Source organism: Dermacentor silvarum, chromosome 7 (assembly GCF_013339745.2).
Source record: "Dermacentor silvarum isolate Dsil-2018 chromosome 7, BIME_Dsil_1.4, whole genome shotgun sequence".
NCBI lineage: Eukaryota > Metazoa > Arthropoda > Arachnida > Ixodida > Ixodidae > Dermacentor > Dermacentor silvarum.
The window spans coordinates 34,576,925-34,584,852 of record NC_051160.1 but is presented as its reverse complement, the minus strand read 5'-3'; the positions used below and the strand labels follow the sequence as shown (position 1 = coordinate 34,584,852).

General features: G+C 46.9%; 1 protein-coding gene across 2 annotated transcripts in view; it reads right to left on the bottom strand.

The window, feature by feature from the left end:
• The window catches only part of LOC119457907 (beta-1,4-glucuronyltransferase 1), a 414,428-nt gene extending 407,226 nt beyond the window's left edge, over positions 1 to 7,202 (bottom strand). Inside the window, exon 1 of one of the 2 annotated variants that reach the window (XM_049670520.1) lies at positions 6,998 to 7,202. The gene's annotated coding sequence lies outside the window, so the exon portion shown is untranslated. The remainder of the gene's footprint in view (positions 1 to 6,997) is intronic. The other variant, XM_049670519.1, reaches the window with a different exon arrangement.
• Between the last annotated feature and the right edge of the window lie 726 nt (positions 7,203 to 7,928).

The following is a 7,928-nucleotide window of genomic DNA, read 5'->3' as shown; positions in this document are numbered from 1 at the left end:
TTGCCAGTGCCTAAAGGTCTTTCTCTGCTCTACGCCATTTGAAGACTTCGACGTGTTCTCAAATGAGCGAAGGGCGCTTGACTGGACTGCATTTTGTTACATACTCATAGGGACATTGCCATTGACACGACAAAAAGAATTCAGCGGTTCGCAACCAAAGATAGCGGACAACGGAGTTCGAGTTTGTGATCTAAGTAGCTTGCATGGGTTGGGTCCTTGCAAGATTGATTGCCGAAGATGCCAACCCGAATGCTTTTATAACAAACCTGTGAACCTTTTTATCACAAGTACATCTACGTTCTTGTATAAAATATTGTCTTTCCGTTGTATGTGTTGCTTTTCGATTCTTCTGTTTTCGTTGGTTAAGATTGTCGCCTGTTCCGATGTAGTTGTATGTTTATTTTACAGCGAAACTATATGTGGCTAGCCGATTCGTCCGTCTGTCGCCTGTACGCCGAAAACTATCATCATCAGCAAGGGCTCGAGCGTCGCCGTCTTCGTCCACAGCTGGCTCGTGCCACTGCTCCCGCGTTCGTCGTCGTCTTGCATAGCTGGCTCATAATCAGAACTGGTTTTGGCACGTAAAATCCCAGAAAGAAGAAGAAGTAGCTGGCTCCGTTGCCGTTCATCATTCCCAGCGTAGAATTTCACTTTTCTGTCGTCGTAATGCGGAGGCCGCGTTTACGGGGGTATGAGCCACTGCTTAAGGGGGTATGAGCCATTGCTTAAGGGGGTATGAGCCATTCATTGTCTTACGTGACGGACAGATTTAATTTTGAAGCAATGAAGAATCGCAAGCGGCAATGGCGACAACGACGGACAGCGGGCATATACCGTCAATGACGTCATTCTCTCCGTCGCAGCCGAACGTGCGTGTAACCTCATTAAGACACACAAAGACGTAACCTATAATTGAGAAATACTTTAAATGAACCGTTGGGATTAACCCAGTGATAAACACCGGAGCCGCACGTTTCAGCTTCGCTGCTTAACCATATGTACAAAGTGCTTGGGTGGTGATTTTTTTTTTTTTTTAGATGTTATTGTAGCAGTTTTGCTTCTGTCGACAGTATAATATTTGAATTTTGTGCTCCCAGAGTTTACTTGGTGTCCATGACTCATGAGTGTTATACCGGTGTCACACGGCCACTTTTGATTGCGCAGCTTGCGCAAAGGAGTCAATTACGACCGAGAAATTCGATCCTGATCGGGCTTGATAGCGATCAAAAGTGCACCGTGTGAATTCCCTATGGGCAAAGCTCGGCGGGGCTTTTAGGGTAAATGATGAAATCGCCGCACTCTCCTGGTTAAAACTGCTGGTATAATTTTCCCAATTCCTTCTTGTGTTCATATTAGTAGCCGATATTGCCCAGATTCCTGTGTAAAATTTTTTTTTTTTTTGGTTTTTAGTGCTTTTACAAGGTTTGACAATGCCCACCGGTGTCAATAAATCGTTTTCAGACTGCTCACATGGATGTCTGGAAAATGTTGTTGATGGAAAGGGCACTAAGGGATACAACTGAGAACAAATCATGACCATTTGGTTACAGACGTGTGGTTGGTTCCACACCCCCCCCCCCCCAACCATCCACATCCCCTCACGGCTTAATGACTTTGCCCTGCTAATGTAAATGCTAGACTAATTGTGGAATAAAAGCTCGTTGTTCTCAGCCAGAATATTACCTTTGGCTGAACACTGATATCAGGATCAGTCACAAAGTTTGCAACGACCTTGAGGTTTCATCCTAAAACCCGTGACACAGAGACAGATCTGTGCGGCAAGAAAAGAGGTTTAACGCACGCAACACCGCTTGACATCACGGAAATAAGCGAACCTAATTGGATGGCGCAGCTGTTTATATGCATACATTGCGCACAAACAGAGACCAACACGCGTGTAGTAAAGGAGTGCGTTGTAGCGCGCACCTTCTGGAAGCTGGTTGGAAGATTATTTGGAATATCCATCGTGCGGGCACCACGGCGGCGAGATCAGTTTGCGAGTCTCGTCTACTACAGCGTTAGCTACGTTTTGTGGTGCTTCCGCAACATTGCAGAACGATCCCGGCCGCCAAATAGAGCAATGTACCCCAGAGTGCGCAAACTACGGGTGATAACATGGGGTCATCTTGAAGAACAGCTCTTCAATCTCGGTGAAGCCGAGTTTCTTCGCCGCTGGTTTACGCGGTACCTAACCGTGTCTCGAGGCAAAGTTTTGCTACAGCCAGAATAATGCCCAAACTTTGTTCGCCTGTGTAGAAACTGTACCTGTCTGTGCTTCGGATGTCATTCATGAATCCGAGGCTGACATTTATGATTTTGCATGTACACTGTCGTAGTGTTTTTGGTGTGTGGCAAAGTTAATGTCAAGCAGACGCAATTTACTATTTTCTTCTTCTTTCTGGGGTTTTACGTGCCAAAACCAGTTCTGATTATGAGGCACGCCGTAGTGGAGGGCTCCGGATTAATTTCGACCACCTGGGGTTCTTTAACGTGCACTACAACGCAAGCACACGGGCGTTTTTAAATTTCGCCTCCATCGAAATGCGGCCGCCGGGGCCGGGATTCGATCCCGCGACCTCATGCTCAGCAGCGCAACGCAATTTACTATTTTGTTTGCTCATCTGTTCTGTTTATATGAAGTACGATGTATTGCATGTGTGGTACGTTATATTGCACTGTATACGTTCATACAACAGTTGTACGCGTGCCTACGGGTAAATAAATTTCCTTGTCAGCTGTTTAAACTCTGTGAAGCCGAGTTTCTTCGCCGCTGGCCTACACAGTACCTAACCGCCTCTCAAGGCAAAGTCTTCCTACAGCTAGAATGACGCCCAAATTCTGTTTGCCTGAGTAGAGACTCTGCACTTAATGTGTGTGCCCCGGGCGTCACTCGTGAATTCGAGGCTGACAATAATGATTTTGGGTATACACTGTAACAGTGTTTTAACGCGATATCGTTAAGGGCCCCGTGTCGCAGAAAATCCGGCGTCGGTGTCAGCGCGGGCGCGCCGGCGTCGTTGGCGGAAATAATCACCCCGAACCATCCCGACCGCGCACTCCGCGAAAAATCCAAACTCACACCTTTCCGCACTTGGGACTGTGGCACGCAATGTGGCCAGCAGTATATGCCGGTCAATGCCCCTGGTGCGGGGGGCGGCCTTCTCTTCCCCACATTATGTGGGAATGTATATTTAGGCCACCGAACATTAACTCGCCCCTGATACTGACCTCACTAAGGGAGCCCTGGGAGGCCGTCCTCGCCCGAGCTGACTTGGAGACCCAGAAGGGTCTCTTGGACCAGGCTGAGCGTACGGCAACGGCCACTGGAGTCCTGGACTAGGGACCCACCCTACCCGCTCCCTTGCCTCTCCTTTTTTTTTTTATTCAATAAAGTTTTTCATCATCATCATCATCATCATCATCATCATCATCATCATCATACCGCGTGGCCGCAAGGCGTTAGTGAACAAAAATTGAATTTCTCAAAGTAAAATCCGCCCGATAAATCGTAAAGTACGACTTAACCACAACCTACAGACGTGATAGCGTCGGACTGCAATTTGAATGTACGAGAAAACATTACTTGTTGGGCAGCGTACATATAACCTTTTATTCTTAGCTTGTTACCGACTACATAGTAGACAATTTGGGTCACTGGGTAAAAGAAGTCAAATACAAACGGACAAAAATTCCCAAAGAATGCTACTTTAAAAACACCGCTATTACCAATCGCCGGAAGCGATGCATAAATTAGAACGCGTCGCTCCTCAGCATAGCCTCCGAAATTCGCCATCGAGTTTCCTCTATGCGCGCTGTACTATCTCGAAGGCAACGTGCTGTGACTTATGTCCCAGCCGCTAACCACCAGGTGCAGGCGCCGTCTGTTTAGAAGCTGTTTAGGGGTTTCTTATAAGAAAATTATATAATTACCTGCCCTGCAACCTTAAAAAATTAAAATTAAACTATGGGGTTTTACGTGCCAAAACCACCATCTGATTATGAGGCACGCCGCACTGTGGGACTCCGTATTAATTTGGACCACCTGGGATCCTTTAATAACGTGCACCTAAATCTAAGTACACGGGCGTTTTCTGCATTTAGCCCCCATCGAAATGCGGCCGCCGTGGCCGGGATTCGATCCCGCGACCTCGTGCTTACCAGCCCTGCAACTTTGCCAACATTGCTCTGATATACCGTGTGTCCCAGTTAACGTTAGCCAAGCTATTCAACGAAAAAAGATATTTTTTTTTCTTTAACACGATGCGAGATACAATTAGAAGACCTACGGTATTCGGTCGTCAGAGGTTTGACAACCGATCACCCTAGGTATTAAAATCATATCTTGTATCGTGTTTTTTTTTTAATATTGTTCTTTTTTCTTGGAAAAGCTTGGCTAACGTTAGCTGGGAGACCCTATAATATTATAGTCACCTGTAATCAGTTTAGCCCAAAGTGTCATTGCAGTTGGCCTTTAAGTGTTACTTGAAGTCCTGCCTGAAACACCGGTTATGCAACATAAACGAACTAGGGAAACTGAAAAATACGCGGTGGTTTTGGAACAATGTTTTTGTAAACATATTGAAGTAAACTGATCATTCATTCATTTTAAACTTTTAAAAGCGCATTACAGACGGGATCGACATAGTTTCACCTTTTTCTTTGCGCATATGTCCTCTTCGTAACGTGCTTTTGCAAGTTTACAAAGTGCCACCAAGTCGTCCAAGCTCACACCCTGTTTGTTCATTCATTCATTCTAAACTTATAAAAGCGCGTTGCAGACGGGGCATATGCAAATAAACAGGTGCAACTAACTATACGTCGATCACGTCTGTTAGGCGCTTTTGCGAGTTTACAAAGAATTACCAACTCGCCCAAGTCTACACCCTGCTAATTCTTTAATTTATTCATTCATTCTAAACTTGCAAAAGCGCGTTGCAGACGGGGCACAGGCAAAGAAACAGGTACAACTATGTCCCGTCTTTAACGCTCTTTGCAAGTTTGCTATATGAATCACCCACTCGCCCAAGTTCACACCCTGTTCATTCATTCATTCATTCATTCATTCATTCATTCATTCATTCATTCATTCATTCATTCATTCATTCATTGAAAAAGCGACGCAGGAGTTTTGTCTCAACGCAGCACCCAATTTCTAGAAAAAAAAGCGGCCCACGGAAGCCCACTTCGTGAATTGAGGCCGCGATGACCAAGAATCCGGACAGAAAAACAGGACGGCCCTGAAACGGAAAACTGCAGTGCTGCTGCTGCTATATTTGTGGCGGGTCGAGGAGGGTTCACGAGCACGTGTCCGGAGAGGTTAAGCCAGGTGGCGCTCACGAACGATTATTTATACCTCATGCTCCCGAGTGCAGGACACAAGAGGAAGCTTTAACTCGGTGGCTCCTGTATCGAAATACATGGTAACGGAGAAATCGTTTTGCTCTCGGTAACAAGGGCACCGATTTGAACAACTTGTTTGATCTAACAAAAAAAAATCGAAAATAATAAAGAAAGATAAAAGGGAAGATAAAAGAAGATTAATATCCAGTGACTGTGGCAAGCTGGTTTTTTTAGGCTGTCAGTTCTTTTAACAAGAGTTCTTGAAAAGCGCAACATTCTTTTTTTTTTTTTTTTAGGAAAGCTGAAGCATCTAGTGGACAAATTCTAACTCTGCAGTAAAAAAACGATAACACAGTTCTGCGTCCTGCTCCTATCGAGACACCTAGAGCGGACAAAACTGATCTATTATATACACCTAGTTTAGACTGCTATAGTTTGTGAGTATGACTCTTGCAAAACCCCCGTAAGCATTGTTCATACACTTTCATATAAGGTCTAAACTCGTGTTATACTTGTCCGCTTGAGATGCTGTAACAAATGGAGTGTACGGAACTGAGATATCTGTTCTTTCGTACGATTGCAGTTACAGGTTTGTAAACTTTCTGTTCCAATGCTATATAAAAACTTTTCGGCAATCTTTGTACAAGCTATGTGGCCCTAAATCAAAATTCTCATCTACAGTCGGTAAAATTCAGCTTTCCCTCTTCAATGCAACAAATTCCATTCAAATCGGTCCGCCCGTTGTCTAATGAGGGCATGTGTATTATGTGACTTACGTGTATTTGAATAGGATACACCGGGGTTGGCCGTTCTCATGCATTTATATACTGCGCCAACTGCAGAGCGCGATTCATACGCGACCCCCGTGAATTCGTTCTACAGTCACAGCAAAAGGGTGAAAGTGTCGCCCCCCCCCCCCCCCCCCCCCCCTTTATATTCTCGGCGCGCTACGCCCATCGAACTAAACAAACTACACCCGTGCGTTGTATACTTATAGTAACCTCTCCCACGTGCGACTCACGCGATCGCTGGCGAAACCGAATGATATGCTTGGCCGACGACGCAACTAACTACGACTGCTCGGCAGTGAAGATTCGAGATTCCGAGCGGCACGTTGTTTCGACCGGCGTCAAAACACAGCCGAAAAGAAACCGCGACCCGCTCTCAACACGAACACGTTGTACCTTTAAGTGTATCGCGGACTGCAGAGCGCGTTGTAGCACGAACGGACGATGCAAAATGTATCATCGTAGCGTGGAGAACACATTCAGAGCGCGCACCACCGCAATGGTACCTCGCTTGCTCCCCGTAAAAATCTCGGCTCGCGCGCGCCTGAAGCTAGGCTCGCAGCGCGAGTCACACGAACAGCTGGCGCGTTGCGTGCAATCGCTCGCGATCTGTCAACAACGAAAAGAACTCCTTTGCTGGGGGAAATGCGATCACATGGTCTGTGCTTCGCACATGCCAGCCGCATGCGCGCTCCGCCGGCAAAGAAACGTGCGAGCGCCAAGCCGCTGTTGCCAAGAGAAGAAGCCCGCCCCGCCTCCTTACTACACCCGTCGAATGCGAAAAGCACCCCGTCCCGTTAGATCGGCGTTAGGCTTAGCACGAGTGCGGGCCGCTCCGTCAGGCCAGCGGCACGGCGGGAGGGACTCACCGGTGACGCTAGCGAGCCGCTTGTTTTTGTTTCACACCCGGTGGTCGCAGGCCGTCCGTGACCGAGTACGGCGCGTCGTTCCGGCGTGCCGGGTGCGACGGAGACTAGAAGCAACCATGGTAATCCGTGAGTAAGCGGCTCGGCTACCGCGCACAACACCGGATCATCGTCCACAGTGCACGCCCGCACCAGCGCGCGCGCGGCACACGACCGACCGTCGTCGTCGGCGAGTCTACGCACGCCGGTTTCTCGTTCTCTCCTCCACGCTTTCGCGAGAAGGAATGTTTTCTTTTTCTCTTCTTTTTTTACTGCCCCGGAAAGCTTTTGCGTTCGAGACTAACTCCGGCGCGGCGCACTGGCTCGAGAGTACGGTATCTGTGTCCAATCCAGTGGATCGAAGCGGGTTTCGCGGCAAATACGAACCTGGTGCGCGGTTCAGTTTGTCGTTTGGCGAGCTGCGCGCTGTAATTCGTCGGTTGCCAGTTAGCGCGAAGAGCAGGGGACATTAAGATTACCAGAAGCTTTATTATACAAGGTCCCGGGACTACGTCACACAGATATACGGCATTTCGCCACAGGACGGCAATTTCGGTCGAAAATAAAATTAAAATAATTTACGGAGCCAACTTTGATTTATATTAATATACATATCGCGTATAAGCAAGGCTTGTTTACATTGAGCAACCACTGAACAGTTTGAGTAAGATTCGCGGCATTAAAAAAAGTAAGACAAACTGCAGTGATCGATGGATGCCGTCATTTTTTTGTATAGTTCGTTTGTTAATTGTTTGCTCGTTTGTTTCTTTTCTAGAGATTCCCAAATTTTCAGAATAACTGAGGAAAGTCCCTGAAACTTCATATACTGAAACGGCAAGTTTGAAACTCTGGAAATGTTTGTTTAATAATAATCACAACAACGTCGAAAATGTGC